This window comes from Typopeltis vanoorti, chromosome 6 (genome assembly GCF_054136105.1).
Source record: "Typopeltis vanoorti isolate ZY-2024b chromosome 6, IOZ_Tvanoo_1.0, whole genome shotgun sequence".
Classification (NCBI taxonomy): domain Eukaryota; kingdom Metazoa; phylum Arthropoda; class Arachnida; order Uropygi; family Thelyphonidae; genus Typopeltis; species Typopeltis vanoorti.
Genome location: NC_143554.1, coordinates 50,465,808 through 50,483,186, shown reverse-complemented (window position 1 = coordinate 50,483,186; position 17,379 = coordinate 50,465,808). Strand labels below are relative to the sequence as shown.

Sequence of the window (17,379 nt, the reverse complement as noted above, 5' to 3'; positions counted from 1 at the left end):
TTCTCTTTAGCCTGCATGGCCAATGTTCTTTCGTAATCCTTTTTTGCTTTTCTTACCACACTCGTCACCCTTCTGGCCTGCGCTTTATACCGTTCATGTGCCTGCCGGTCACACTTCTCCTTAAATTCCCTCCATAGTTGTTTCTTTTTTTGCAGCTCAAGCTTAATAGTGTTATTCATCCATTTAACCCTACTTGATTTATTATTCGGACTCTAGGTATACAGTCAGCCATTGCTTCATGCAAGCACTTCTTAACTACCTCCCATGCACTATCAACTTCTAGTCCTTGCAGTTGTACATGCCATGGCACTGAACCAATCAAACTCCTAAGCTTGTCATACTTTCCAGCCCGATAATTCCACATGTACCCTGTCTTAATTGAAAATTCTACACCTTTAGCCACCTCCCAAGTTAAGACCCTATGATCACTCTCACCGATTGGTGGCAATGTGGTCATATTTATTACAGCCAAATCCTCAGATGTAATAACTAGGTCAAGCACTCTCTGACCCCTAGTATTTTCCATTACATGCTGTCGCAGATAGTTATCCCTTAATAACCGCATAAAATCCAGTTCCTTCCTTCCGTGTGTCCTCTCCTCACTCCAATCAATGCGACCATAGTTGAAGTCTCCCATAATAATCACCCTCCTTTCACCCATTTCTTCTATTTGCTTGTGCATACTGTCACCACCATCTTTTCCATCACCTGGTCTATAGCAGCACCCAATTGTATATTTAGTTCTGCTAGCCACAATCTCACACCAAATGGCCTCAAATGTGCTCTTTTCTCTATCCTGCAATTCAACTTCTATTCTCCTTGGCTGGAGCTCATCAGCTATCATCAACAATACTCCTCCCCCCATTTTATTCTCTCTGTCATTCCTGAACACACTATACCCATCACATTCAATCCCACTAGTTATATCATCTACAGTCAGCCATGTTTCACTAATACCTATAACCTGTGGTCTGGAAGTGCCAATCATGGCCAAAAACTCTTCCTTCTTGTTCCTAATACTCCTAGTATTAGTGTACATGAATTTAAGACCCCCATTAGCCCCAACCCTACCTTGATGCCTTATATTAACTATCTTAGATTTGTTGTCCTTATTTGCTCGGGCATATTATATTCATTCTTACATTCAACTGCCTCCATAAGGACTGTATCTCTACTTCCCCCCCCCCCCCCTTAACAAATCTAGTTTCCCTGAATTTGCACATCCACTACATTCAGCAACACTTTCTCAAGTCTTCTTACACCGTAACCATTCAAATGCAAGCCATCCATCTTATATAGATCCTTTCGCCCATCAAACTCACTCCACACATCCACAAATTCCACACCACTCATCATACATAACCCACGCATAAAGTCATTCGCAATTATGGCCCTCCTTTTAAACATTTCACTGTCATACCATGGCAAAAGACTAATCATTCTAACTCTCTCACTCTTTTCTTTTGCTACCTCAAACAATTCATTCAGGTCTTCTATCATTTCCATTTTATCTCCTTTCAAATCATTTGTACCTGCCACAACAATCATTTCTTTCACCCTTTCCTTTTGCTCTCTAATAGACTCAGTTACGTCCTTTATGGTCGCACCAGGTTGGTACGATTTTGTCAAATCCTCTACTAACATACCTCGTACTAACGAGTCTCCATACAGCACTCTATCCTTCATTTTGTTCATGTTCACATTCATACGTCTATTTTTCCTGTCATACCTTTTATTATTGGTTGGTTCATTCAGTCTACTTTTGTTCATGCACTCTAGCTGCTGTTTTGCTCTTTCTATCGCACTATTCAACAACGCGATCTCACTCAATGCATCTATCTCATCTTTTTTATTCTCTGAGAAACCATTTATACTATCATTCACACTTTTTACATTCACACTCTCACAATTTTCATGTACAACCTTGCCGTTTCTTGTCATATCCCTATTTCCTTCATTCTGAAGGTTGACAAAAATATCACACTCACGATCCGAAATACACTTCAATTCCTCATTCTCCCTACATTTTCTACACACATTCAATCCTTTATTATCATCTAACCACACTCCGACCGCACTCCGCAAAGCGTACAGACGCACTAAAATACGCAAGGCAAACAAAACAAAACTACACAATATTAAGTAATTTGTATCGATAACTGAAAATGATACTTATCTTATCTGGAGCTTGCACAAACACTACACATTACGAATTCATCTAGCGGCGACTTCCCGACATAGATTACGTTATAAAACACTTTAGTACACTAACCACGCTAATAAAGCTCCAATAATATACCAAAATTACACACTTAAGTCCATTACATTGAATCCAAAACATCAATAAATCAACAAAAATCACCAATATACAATATAAGAATTGTAATGTGCATACAAGCAATATAAAAACAAAGTGGAAACAGATAAAGCAAGCCTAGAGAGCTTTCTGTAGACAAAGCTTTGGTTGTTGGGCATGAGTTCTAAGAATTAGTTTCACACAACTGTTTATTTTTCTTGTATCTCTGTAAAGAGATTGTTTTACACAAAGTGTTTAATATTTACACAAGAGTTCATTCCATTTGGTGCAATGACTTTTAACTCTGTTTCTTTTAGAAGTCATAAAATTATTTACTCGAGACCAAATACAAAAATATATACATTTAATGAAACTAAAACATTAATAACTATAAAATTAACTGGATCCAAGGCTTTTTTAACATATGCTTAATCATATCTACAAGACTAAACACTTTTGTTTATACAACAAGAAAATATTCAGAGTCAGTTTTCTTATTAGGCCCTTTCCTGAAAACATAATAACTACTCTTCACTTCCATGTGATCCTTTTTTTTAAATTCCTAATTTAGCGTATGTTTATTTCAATCATTCATCCTGTTTCACTGGAGTATAAATATTCTTATTTCACATAGCATAGTTCAGTATGATGCAGAAATCACCATTTTTTCTACCAGAGAAAGAAGTTTCTTTTACTACTAAATAAACAACATATCTAAGTAGAGCTCTTCATGTTAAGCCACTTTACAGTTTCCTGATCACACTAAATTCTGTCACTTTTTCCCCATAGAATAATAAATAGATCCAGCATCCTTAAGACAGAAGACAAAACTTTTTATTCGGCATTTCCTTGAACATTGAATTAGAACATCAACTCCAGTATCTTCTTTTATTTATTAAACACTTTTTAACAGTCTCCGTTCTTCCAGTTTAAAGATTCACAGTTTTATGATTCCTTTTTGGAATCTTCTATTAATATTATCCTGACTCACGTTTTCTTAAAAACTTCCTAAGAACCAAATTCTCTGGATGTCGTTCTTAAATTTGCATTTTCTCTCTCTCTCTCTCTCCCCCCCCCCTCGTTACCCCGGTGCCGTAATGATCTGTCTGTCAATCACCCATCGTTCTCCTTGGTGAGCATGCGCACTTCATCTAAATATCAAGCGAGAAGTTACATAGGAATGGCTGACATGTTGTCTTTGTTAGCATGAAGAGAATGCCTTTACAAACACAAATGATATCTCAACTCTTAACAGATATGAATTATTATTATTATTATTATTATGGTATAATGAATCTAGTATCTTGTCTCTGTCACAGAGACATCATCAGAGATACAATATAGGAATTGTAATGTGCACACAAGCAACAAAAAGCAAAATGGAAACAGACTGAAAGGCCTACCTAACATCCTAGTTAGTGAGCTTTCTGTAGACAGCTTTGGTTGTTGGGCATGAGGTCTAAGAATTAGCTTCTCAATATTGTGGAGAGTTTCACACAGCCATGTTCATCCAGGTTAGGTTGGTTTTTAACACTTCGATGGTCTGCACTGATTGTCAAAATTCTTTGATGATGCAAAATTGCCCAAACCTGGCATCATCCAAGCAGTTGCTGGTGACTCATGTCACCAAAGACAAGGGGCATGTTTAAATGATTTCAAGACTCTCATTGTGTAAGCACAATGAGAGTCTTGTTTTCTCACACTATGTTTGAATATAACTTTCCAAACTTCTGCTGTCATCGTTAGGGTTATTTTTCAACTTTTTTTTGGGGTGGGGGGGAGATTTTTCCTTTGACATCATTGCTTCTCTATGCTGTGTTTATGGGAGCACTGTGGCCAAAACACTAATGGTGCTGTTATCATCATCGGTAGTTTAAAAATGGCCACTTTCAGTAAATTTACTTGAGTTTATCATAACATAGACATTTTCAGATCATTCTTTCCACCTTGATGAAGAATATGTGTAGGAATTTTGAGTGTTTACCAAAGTGCTGTGGTATGGCTCTGCTGTTGGTATCAATGATTACTAAATAACTTAAGGAATTCACAACATATACTGGAATATAAATTAAAATAAACTTTAATATATACTTCCTATATTTTCATCTTCATGGGAACATAAGATTAAGACACGTGTACGCAGGCACTAAAACAGCAAATGAGGTCGAAGCGAGAAAACTACTGTTTTTCCCTAAAGTCCTGATGGTGCCCCTTAGCAGGTAATATTAGGTATTCTTGGCCATTGGGCTGAGGTTCTCAAGATGTACCTCTCCCAAATTTGGGACAGTCTCATGCATCCAAATTTGTTGAGGTTTGGCATGTTTCTTATGACTGAGGCTGATTCTATGAATAGTCTTTCAAATTTATACTTGCTGCAGTGTATTACTCTGGCTTTCTTTCACTGTATTCTGTGGCATGTATCCAGAGCATGGTCTGCCATCCCAGAGTGGCTGTAATGGTGAAACCGGATTTAAGGTTTCCTTGAGTGGGACATTTGTGAATAAGGAGGAGATGTCAAAACTGACTCAAGGAAACCTTAGAGCTCATCCAAGCCAAATTTCCTTTCAATATCTCAGCCCTATTTCAGTTCACAATGCACTCAGGCTATTTCGTTTGGCAGGGAAAATTCTACAAACAGATAGAGGGGACAGCCATGGGTTTACCACTCTCCCCACCCTTGACCGACTTCTTTATGGAGACTTTTGAAGAGAAAGCTTTAAACTCTGCCCCACAAAAACTTACCATATGGCCTCGCTACATTGATGATGTGTTCACTATTTTTCCACATGGCTCTGATACACTTCTCTCCTTCTTAACGCACTTAAACAACCAACACCCCAGAATCAAGTTCATCCTGGAAAAAGAGGAAAACAACAGCCTCCCTTTCCTAGACCCACTAGTCACCCACTAGCCTGATGGAACCTTGGTTTTCTCAGTTTATTGAAAACCCACCCATACAGACAGGTACATTCACCAACAATTCCCCCCCACACACACACACAACAATATGGAGTTACTAAGACACTATACAACAGGACTAAATTAATCTGTTCAAATGACAATGTCCTAACCACTGAACTATATCACATCCTTAACATTTTCTCAGCCAATGGCTACAACCTCCAAAAAATATTAAAACCAGTAAACCACAGCCCCCCCCCCCCCCCTTCACAAAAAAATTACTCTAAATCCATCGCCATTCCCTACATCCGAGGCATCTCGGAAAAAATTACCAAAATTCTGAATAAACATACCTGACCTCTTGTTACAGACCATATAGAAAATTGGCATTCCTTATCTGTTCCACTAAAGACCAACCACTCCCCCTAGACTTACCTGGTGTATACCAGGTTTCTTGCAGCTGTAAGCTGTCCCACTTTGGCCAAACAGGCAGGACAGCGAATATCAGAATTTTGGAACACAAAGACTACATCCGGTTTCACCAGTACAGCCACTCTGGGCTGGCAGACCATGCTCTGGATACACAAGCATGGTCTGCAGTGGAAGAAAGCCACAGTAATACACCGCAACAAGTATAAATTTGAAAGACTATTCATAGAATCAGCCTCAGTCCTAAGAAACATGCCAAGCCTCAACAAATTTGGATGCATGAGACTGCCCCAAATTTGGGAGACGTACATCTTGTGAGAACTTCAGCCCAACGGCCAAGAATACCTAATAAGTACCCCCTTAGCAGGGGTACCTGATGGTACCCCTGCTAAGGGGGTACCATCAGGACTTTAGGAAAAACAGTAGTTTTCTCGTTTCAACCTCATTTGCTGTTTTAGTGCCTGCATACACGTGTCTTAATCTTATGTTCCCATGAAGATGGCAACGTAACGTTGCCAAAATATAGGAAGTATATATTAAAGTTTATTTTAATTTATATTCCAGTATACGTTGTGAATTCCTTAAGTTATTTAGTAATCATGTGCAACCAACATATAAGCCTTTCTATGAGAATATGTTGGTATCAATGATTTAAAAACATCCACTTGCAGTACAAGGCTGGCTTTGGGTCACAATAATATTGAGTTTTTTTTTTAAGATTATTCTCTGCAGCTTGGTGAGGAATTTGAAAGTGATGTGTGAATATTTTTGATCAAGATTTGAGTGATGAGGATTATTAAGAAGAGGAAGATTCATCTGATAGTGACAGCAGTGTTCAAGATAGGTTAACTTCCATTTGGCTATTAAATAAGTTGACAGAAACTGATAGTCAACTGTTGTGCCTTTCTGTTAGTGGAGATGATGGACTGAAAGTAGTATTTCTTCTGATAATGTATCGAATTGGCTTGAAATATTTTTGATTAATGAGCGCAGTAATATGATTATTTCTGAAACATATCATTATGCTGAGCATTTCTGTCAGTCAAATGTTCTAAGTTCATGTTGTCAAGCTCAAAACATCAAAAAAAAAAAAAAAAAAAAAAAAAGGAACTATGCCAATTTCTTGACCTTGATAATGTTAACTGTAATTGATTGAAAGCCAGATTTGAGAACGAACTGGAATTCCATTTCACTACTTCTAAATTCCAGTCTTCAATCTGACAATGTCAGTAAATCGTTTTGTACTTATTTTTATTATTTATATATATATATATAATATTCATCCAAGCTTAATTTGCTTCCTCAGCCTTGAGTAAAAGGCTGGTTATATTCCACTAATTCAGTCCCTTACCCGAGGGTCAATGAATTGTGGAAATACCTTCTAAATATGAATACTGTGCCATACAAAGCAACTGCCCAGTTTTTAATTGATCTAAGTCTTGTTCTTCTAAATGTTTTTTTAGTGTTTAGGAAATGGTGCCAAAAGCACCCTATTATTATTGGAACAACTTGATTTTCTTTTGCCAAATTCGTTCAACTTTGAATTGCAACTCACGATACTTCGTAATTTTTTCGTCAAGTCGGCTATCTCCTGGTACTGATATTTTGATGAACTGTGAACACCCTTGTTTTCACTTTTTTCAACCATGGTTATATCGGGTGTATTACATTCCAAGCTTTTGCTAGTCAATTTTGAAATCCCAGAGTATTTTAGCTTTTTCATTCTTGATCACCTTTTGGTCCACTTTATGCTTCCAGTAGTCTTTAGATACTTTAAACCTGTACTTTTTACATAAATGCCAATGAATTATCTTAGCTACATTATCGTGCCTTTTATGGTACTCAATTTGTGCAATTTTGCTTCACCCACTTATAATGTGATCTACTATTTCTTCCTTCTCTTTGCAGCATTTACTGTCTTCTTGAATTTTTTGTATTTTTGCCTTCATAATGTTGGTTTTAATGCAAAAATTAACGATTGTTTCTTTCATTAGTGCTCCATTTTTCAACCATTGCCAGGTCAAGTTGCTGTGAGCTCTGTCCTCTATTTTGTGAAGGTACTTTCCATGCAATCCCTTATTTTTCCATCTTTCAGTTCTCACTTTTACTTGGTTAGTCTTGTATGCTAATTTTGTCTCCATGGGTTTAAATAAACCCTTTTTTTCAACCACGGTTATATCGGGTTAAACCATATAAATATAAATATGGTTTAACATGGTTAAACCATATAAATAAACCCTCCTTCCTTACCTCAGTTAGAAATTTTTCCGTTGTTTGCTGCAGATAATCATTTAAATTTAGATTTTATATATATATATAAAAGGCAGAAGAGACTATGGTAAAGAAATGTTGTGTAGATGAGTGTGTGAGAGAGTGTAGATAGGGCCAGGAGTTGAGTAATCAGTTGATATTCTTCTTGAACTGTTGGAGATTGTAGTCTTTTGGAAATGCTTTATGAGGGAGGCTTTTCCACAGAATTGAGGTGTAAGAAATGAAAGATACCAGGAGTAATAGGTTTAGTGAGTATGCACTTCAATTGTAAAGGGATGTTGAGCAGTTATTGCTTGAGTTCCTGTGAATCTGGCAGAAATGGGAGGCATAATGGATGCAAGTTCTGCTGAACAATAATCACGGAAATATCCATAGAAGAGACACAATGCAGAAATCAATTTTTTAATGAAAAGTGGATGAAAAGAGTCTGCAAGAAGTCTCATTAATCAGCCAGACTGCCCTTTTCTGAACAACTTCAAGAATTTTTAGGAAGGTCTTAGGTGCACCACCCAAACATGAAAGCATTATTGCAATGTTGGTAAGATTTGGGATTTTCTGTCTTGAGCAAAAAAGAATGCCAAGTATTTGGAAAGCTAGCAATGCTGTAGAAATGATATGATTGTGCTAGGAAATGTTTGGAGTAAGAATCAAAGAGAGATTTGGTCTTGACTGTTGAGCTGAGCATTATCAAATATGCATTATCAAATCTCTAAAAATTCGTGTTGCTATTCAGAAGAGAGCAATCTGGTTGATAAACGACACTTCTCTTAGAGATTCTCTTCAGCCGTTATCCCATAGAAGATCAATTTCTTCATTGTGTCTCTTCTACAGATATTTCCATATCCATTGTTCAGCAGAACTAGCATCTGTTATGCCTCATATTTCTGCTACACCCAGGCATTTTTCATTCCTTCTATGTCAATTTTGTGGAACAGTCACTCTCGTGAAGTATTTCCAAAGGACTACAATCTTCAAGAAGAATATTAACTGATTACTGTATTCCTGATCTCATCCTCACATGACATCTGTTTGCTATAGGCTCTTCTGCCTTTCATGTGATATATATATATATAAAGTAAGCAGAGAAGATCTGAGGTCGTTAAAAACAAGCAGAACTGCATTTCGGAAGCATTGAAGTTGACTAGGTTGCTTTCACCCCAATCAAGGATAATGTGGAGATCAGTGTTCAAGGAACTTATTACAGATCTTAAACCCGTAGATGATAATAGATGTTTGCAAGACTTGTCATGTGAGTAGGATGAGTAGAGTGTACTGTCATCAGCAAACTGAACAGGATTTGAAGTCAATGAGAGCAGGTTTATATAAATCAGGAAGAGAGTGGATGAAATGACAGAGCCCTTGCCATTAATACATATAGGGATTGATCTGAGAGAAAACTGGTGATCCATTTACACAAATACGAAGGTAATAATATTATTATTATGTTTATATTACATAATAATAATAATAATTTAGCCATTCCAGCAGGCAATGGACAGATTTTATAAAATAAGATCTGTGATTGATTGATTATTGCAGAAATTCAAAACAATATACATTCCAGAAAACATCTCTCTGGATTAGGGTATGCTGAAGAGGAAAGCATGTTTGAAGTTGGAGGTTTAGCAACCCGAAAAACTAGATAAATATTGAATTAAAGCATACACTGTTTGCCAAATCATGCTTTTGCTAGAAAAATCCTAGTAAAAGTTCTGGTAGTTAAGGATATGAAATCTATATGGACAATTACTATATAGTTCAGTTATCTCTATACTCTCTGAAGGAGAAAACTTGCATATTTGAATTTTTGTATCTGTGGGAGGCACCTAAATAGATTTCTTGAGAAAAGGCCAGGTACTTTTGCTGATGGCACAAGAATGGTTAAAATGATTTTGGCTGCACATTGATCTGAGATGGAAACTGTGACAAAGACTAAAGGAAACAGAAAACATTAAGCTTTCAAATTCTTGTTATAATCCACTACAAAAGAAAGCTTATCTTTTCTGTTGTTTAGTTTCCTTCAGTCTTTATTACAATTTCCATCTCAGATGAATGTATTGTCAAAATAATTTTATGACTTTGTTGTCTCTCCACATCAGCAAAAAAAAGCAGTTGGCCTTTTATCAAGAGTTTGGTTTCTCCTTTCTTATGGATAGAGCTGATGAAATGTTCAAATACTTAACCTTGCCTAAAAAATACAATGAAGTGGACAAAGAAATTATTTTTCCATTTGTTGTGTTGTCATATTTTGCCCAGCTTCTTTGGCTTGTATAAGAAAATTGTGTGAATGTAAACAGTTTCATTCCTAGATTTTGTTACATTGTACCAGAGAGACAATAACAGGACACAAAACAGAATTTTTAAAAAAAAATAAATTCCATGGTTCTGTATACAAGTCGTCAGTTATCATGTCCTATCCAGTGTCTAAAAGTGAAATTTCACTTTTAGACACTGGATATACCATGTTTCTCACAAACATGGTATTTCACTCTTTCCCAAGAGTGAAATACCATGTTTGTGAGAAACACGTTAGAAGAGTAGAAGAGAATTCAAATATTATTGTTTTCAGTGCAATTTTGGACTCTCTAAAATACCATGTCTTCAATTATTTTATGCAAAGAAATTATGCAAGAATAATTTCTAAATATTTTCTATTTAGAAAATAGTTCTAAATAGAAAAATATTAATATTATTCTTTGAAAACAGCTAACCATGAAAGTGGTAAGAATGAATGAAACCATTAATTCATTCATTCTGTGTACTGTTTTTTCCTTCCCAAATAATGAGGTTGCAGTATTAGTGCCACAAGTTGTGCAAATTATAGCACTAATGAGAGAGAGAGAGAGAGAGAGAAACAAATCTATTAATGTTTTTGTAAATAACTATTATTTTTGAGGAAATTACAATGTATATTGAATATTAATTAGAAAAACTAATATATATTCCGATATTTGTTATTTATAAATATCGGAATTAATACCCCCAGTATTTCGCCAAAGTCAAATTGCCATCATCAGGGAGCACAGCACAATGACATATGCATGCAGCACTAGCACTGCATGAACAAAACTGAAGAAAGGCAACCAAAGTTAAGCCTAGAGTCCTAAATGTCCCTATGGGCTAAATTGGGTGGTCTTGACCATTGGACCGAAGATCGAAGGATGAACATTTCCTAAATTTGGGGCATACCCAAATTTGGGAAATATTTACTCATGTTTTTAAATAGCCAGAGGTTGTAGTCCTTGGGAATGATTTAGAAAGGAAGGCTGTTCCAACTAATAGAAATAAAGCAGAATTAAAGTAGAGGAGAAGCAGTTGGATTAAAGGACTACCACGCAGCTGCTGCATATGTTGTTATACAGTTAGAAGAAGAAAGTAGAGGAATAAAGGACAGTTTAGGGTAGCAGGATCCATGAAAGTGTCTGTAGACAAGATTATGTGGCATGAATAGACATTCATTGGAGTGAGTCTTAGAAAAGAGCATCAACAATTAGCTTAATTGCTCTCTTTTGGATAATAACAAGAATGTTTAAGGAGGTGTTTGCTGCATTACCCTAAATACGAGAGCAATACTGTAAAGTTGGGCAGATTTTGGATTTGTACATAGTTAGCAAGTAGATAGGTTAAAAGGAGATACCGGGATTTTCAGATGAATGTGAAGGATGATGTAGATGTGATATGTTGATTCCAAGGAAGGGTAGAGGTAAATGCCAGTGCAGAATGAGATCTTGCTTGGAGAGCTAAGTATTGCAGGAGTATAGTGATGTGAACTGAGTGGGGTTTTTTTTTGCATGAAAAGACAGGACAATGTTTTAGTAGCACTGTAGGTTGACTAAGTTGCCCTCACCCCACTGAAGAATGGTATAAAGATCTATAGCTAATCATCTATAGATCTCTGGAAGTTTGAAATGTTTGAACACTGCAAGAGTGAATAGAAAGAAAATAGTGCACTACCATCAGCAAAACTGTGAATAGAGTTTGAGGTCAGAGAGAAATCATTTATATCAGTGGTGTCCATAATGTCAGTTGCAACCAACCATTCACTTGTATAAAGATTTTTAGTCAATTTTCAAGAATATATTCATATATTTGTCTTATGACAGCAGTTATCAAAAATGCACTTTGTTAAAATTTGTGTGGTAGAATTCAAAGCAAGATGCCACTCATATTCTAATAACATTAACAAAGGTGCATTCACTCTTAGATAAAACTTTGCTTGAATGATCCACTTGATTAATTCACATCTCACATATCCATATGATACAATATGTATTATATTATATGGGTATGTGAGATGAACCCACTATTCAAAGTTAATGAAAATTATAAGGTGAACATGCACCAGTTACTGGTTACTACACATTCTGGCAAATTGAATTGGAAACCTTGATGCAGATGTATGTAATACTATTTAAGCATGCTGCTGATCAGTAATCATCAATAATGTTGATCACAATGAGAAAAACAAAGGTTCTTTCAGAGTTTGGTAAAGGGCTTATTGTGAGTTCCCATCTGGTTACAGCCATGATTTTGAAAACACCAGGGCTGACCAGTTTCTCAAAAGGTGAGATATCGATGGTGTTTAATCAGTGAAAAATATAACTCATTGCTTGTCTAAGAGGCATAACTCTGGTCCTAAGGCAGTCTGTCAGGAACAAGATCACCACCATCATCTGAGAAGGCTTTTATGGAGAAACAGAACTTCCTGTGTGCAGTGATTGACCGAAGCATTTAATGGAGGCTGTTCTTGACCCATATCTCACTGAACTTTACACAAGGAATTGAAGAGAATTGGTATTGGGAGTCACATGCCTATACGCAAAGCACTGATTTATGCAAAGAACCAGAAAGTTCATCTACAGTGGTGTCAGGAACACTCTGACTGGACACTGGAAAAAAGTTGTATGGTCTGATGAGTCACAGTACGCCTTGTTCTGTACTGACAGCATGCAGAGAGTTTGGCTGGAGCCCCATGGAGCAGTGAACAAGCTCGCTTTATAAACGCAACTAAAGGGTCTGGAGGTGGTGTCATGGTGTTTCTGTTGTTACAGAACAGGTATCTTGATATTGCTGGGTGTCTTCCAAGAAATATCTGAACATTGTTGCTGATCAAGGGCATCCTGCAATGTTGACTTTTTTATTCAGTAGGTAATGTTTGTTTCATAGATGACAGTGCTATTGTCTGTTGCTCAAGAATTGTTTAGCAGTGGTTCAGTGAGCATGACAGCAATTTCCACCATCCTTCCTAGCCATCACAAAGACTGGATCTCAACTCCAATTGAGAATGTATGTGACATGTTAGAGATCTGTCTGGTGAATGCTTCCTATGTTGTAGATGCAATCTAACACCTTGTGGAATTAATGCCAAACTGCATATGTGCTGTAATTTGGGTCTAAAGGAGGTCCAACAGGGTATTAAATAAAAGTTTCTAATTCAATGGTGTCTGTACATGAAGGTGGTCTGAAAAGTTCTTGACCTAACAATGAAAAAACGAATTTATAATTTCAAAATTATTTTTAGCTCTTTCAACATAATCTCTCTTAAGACAATACATTTATTCCAGCACCATTATCCCATCCCTGTAGTGGTTCTCAGTAAGATCTGCAAAATACCCCTCTACAGCTGCAATCACCTCTTGATTTGAAGAAAAACGCTGACCAGCGAGGAAGAGTTTTAGTTTTGGGAAGAGATACAAGTCAGAAAGAGCCAAATCTGGGGAATAGGGCAAATGTTCCAACAATTCATAGTGCAGATAAATTAATTTTCCCATTGCCAAAACACCTTTTGGTTAGGTGCATTGTCCTGATGAAAGATTATCTTCTAATTCTGCAAAACCGAGTCTTTTCAAACAAATTTTTTCGTATAGTCTGGTTAAAAGATCGGTATAATATTCCCTGGTTATTGTTTTTAGCCTTTTCAAGATAATTAATAAACAAAATGTGCTTAACATCCCAAAACACTGATGCCATGACCTTTCCTGCTGATAGAATGTCTTCTTTGGTGCTGAACAACCGGCTTCTGTCCACTGTTTTGACTGGTGTTTTGGATTCTGGTGTGTAATGGTGAATCCAAGTCTCATCCATAGTAATAAATCGATGCACAAAATCAGTTTTATTCTTGCTAAAATGCTCCAAGCACTGTTCAGAGATTTTCATGGGAGTGCATTTTTGATCTGTGGTGAGCAAGTGCGGCACCCATCTTGCACAAAGCTTTTTCATTTGCAATTCTTTATGCAAAATATATCCTATACGTTCTTTTGAAATGCCTATAGTCTCAGCAATTTTACACACTTTGACTCGCCGGTCATCCAATATCATATCATGCACTTGATCAATGATTTCTGGTGTTGTTACACTTTTTGAACATCCTTCACGTGGATCATCTTCAAGGCTGGTATGGCCACGTTTAAACTCGACAGCCCATTTCTTAATTTTCGAAAACGAAGGAGAAGAGTGCCCATAAACTTTTATGAACTTCGAATGAATTTCTTTTGGCATTAAACCTTCTTTTACAAAGAATTTTATAACCACACGATACTCAATTTTATCCATTTCGAGGGATACAGACAACACTTTTGCTTCAGACAGCTGAATAAAACAAACTACTTGATAGAATGACTTGCAATTTCATATGGATGCTTATGACAGATGTACCAACTTGGGGGGGATCTTGCTGATTAGTGTTGCCATCTATGGTCGAGGGCGAGAACTTTTCAGACCACTCTCGTAGTTCATGAGAAAATAAATTTCTTTTGTAACTTTGCTTGAGTAGCCATTTTGGAAGAATTGTCTGAATAGGATTTGAAGTTATTTTCTTTTAATTTCATCATTTTTGAGTATTTTGAAAGCTGTATTTTTTAACGTTTTGTTGTTGCCTAATTTTTGCTGAAGGCGATGGAAAGAGCTTACATCTAGATATTTGCTCATGTGAGTAAATTTCTAATGTTAATGCTCCAGTGATGTTTTAGTTGACATGGATATCTAGGAATGGTAATTTACCATTATTTTCTATTTCTAATGTGAATTTCATTTTGATTGTGAAGTTCTTATCGGGACTTTGAGATGTTCTAGTAGTTATTGCTAGAAGATTTAGGAAACTACTTACTTTTGTTTATTCTCTATCTCTTTAAGATCCCTACTAGCACATGAAATTCCATTGCAGTTAATTTAAGTCTAATGCATATAATATATTTTTATGGAGAAATGTAAGCGTGGATTAACACATGATGATTTAACTCTTACCAAGAGCTGTGTCCAATTCTTGGTAACTTTTCTAGGCAAGTGTTCTTGCTACAAAGTGTTTCTGGTGATATTTTTACAGGATAGTTCATCATTGCTTCCCCCCACCCCCTGCATTTTATCCGAACTTTGGACCAGATTTGTCAACATATAGCTGACAAATCAGGCCCATGGCTAGGTCATAAGTATTCATGGCTGTATTTCATATGTGTTCACAAGGCCGGTGTGCATGTTCTGAGAGACAAAAAGCCCGAGTTTCTTTGTGGGAAAAAACCCTCTTCCTTTGTATGAGATGAACTAACTCATCTTTAGTTGAAAGAGACCAGATAAAGGTTCCTCATGTCATGGATGGGAATTGAACCAGGTCTTTCTGACCAAAGGGCTTGTCTATACCAGCTGAGCTACGGAAGCTCTATGTCAAAACTAAGATGATATATTTTCTATGCTAGAGTTAAGTGACTCAGATTGGTTGCTAACTCTGTTCTTTTTGTTGGAGATGTATATAGATTACACTTGCTCATGTTTGAAACTTAATGGAGTAAAACAGCACTTGGAAAGGATTAAAATAAAATATTTAATTCTTCCATTATTTTGTCTGTCACAGAGACATCTTCAGGGAGTACACTATGAAACTTGTAAAACACACAAATGCAACAACACATAGATAATGGACTAAAGTTCTAACTAGGTTGGGCACCCTTTGTGGACACCTGTTGGCGTACTCAGATATGTTTCCCAGATTTTCAGCTTCATTTATATTTATTCATGTTTGGCTGATTTCTCAGAACAGCTGCATATTCTAAAAACAGTATCTCTTCTAAATTGCTCCAATGAATTTGTTGTTGTTTTTTTTAGTTGTTTTCTTCCAGTTGATTCTGAGTCATATCTAAAACATGGTCAGCAACTTCCTACTCTTTCAGTTTCTAGTGTATACAGTTTCCAACATTCCTGAAGGTTGGCCTACTATGGACAGATAGGAAGATTAGCCACCATCCACACAGAACATAAAAAATATATCTACAATCAAGACTGGTCAATCGGGCCTTGCAGACTATGCTCCATCACAGTAAATTTATAAGGAAAGATTATTGTTCGATCTGCAGCTGCCCACAGAAATTAACCTAGTCAGAATAAATATGGATACATAAAACTTCCTAAAATGTGTGAAACACTAATACTTTGAGATCCCAGGAACACCTGTTGGCACCCACCAGGACTACAGTCTTTCATATACATGTTCAACTTAGTTTTTTGTTGTCTTTTGTAACAGATGAAATGTTGGAAGAATTAAATAGTGTTTTTTAATCCTTTCCAAGTATTGTTTTATTCCATTAAGTCTTCTCCCAGCACTTTAGCCTTTCTTGAAAATACTATAATTTTCTAATATAACATATAATTGTCTCTCAAGAAATATTCCGGTAATTGGACCACATGTTTATTATGATAAATAACAAAAAAACAAACCCGATAAGTTTCATAAGTCGTATGACTTACATCTTCAGGGGTCAAAGGTAACTAAAAGTTTAAACACACGAAATGAGAAATTACTCAAAATAGTTCATTTTATCCAGTTCATTAAATTGAATATCCGAATGTACATTCAGTGCAATGCCGGATGCTGTCACATTGTTCACGTTCACATTGTCTGAGGTCTGACGGGTATATTTTTTATCAATGCTGACCAAACTTGGTGTAGAATTAGGCTGTTTTTTGTTGCATTGCGTTGGAATTCTAAGCATGTTTGTAGCTTCTTTAAATTTCCTTACGAAATGATTTTTTTCAATGTAAGACATGTTTGTTTTTTGCCAGAGTACATCATGGCCGGTGGAAGTTGTATGGTATGCTAAGCCTGATTTGTGTTCTCTTCTTTTTTGCACGTCTTTTTGGTGTTCGTTCATGCAAATTTTCTCTGATCTTCTCATCTGGCCTACATAGTAGATGCCACAAGAACAATGAATATTATATGCACCTGGTTTTTTTAAAGGATGATGTGGAGATTTTGGGGGATGTAGAGATCTTGAAATTTTTTCCAATGGTAGAATAGCCACTTTGATGTTATATTTCTTTAGATGTTTGGAAGCGTGATTGCATTCTTGAAATCTTGCTTTTGTGAGGTGATTGTAGGAGGTGTGTTCAGGATTTTTTTGATAGTCTTTGGTTCATAACTTTTTTTTTTTTTTTTTTTTTTTGAGGATCTGTGTTAAATGTTGAAGTTCTTCATTTCTTTGTTTTTCTGTGCTGGA

At 36.3% G+C, this 17,379-nt stretch overlaps 1 protein-coding gene across 2 annotated transcripts in view; it reads left to right on the top strand.

The window, feature by feature from the left end:
* Window positions 1–17,379, top strand: part of LOC150105445 (sentrin-specific protease 1-like) — a 273,449-nt gene that overhangs the window by 131,715 nt on the left and 124,355 nt on the right. The gene's annotated exons all lie outside the window — the stretch shown is intronic.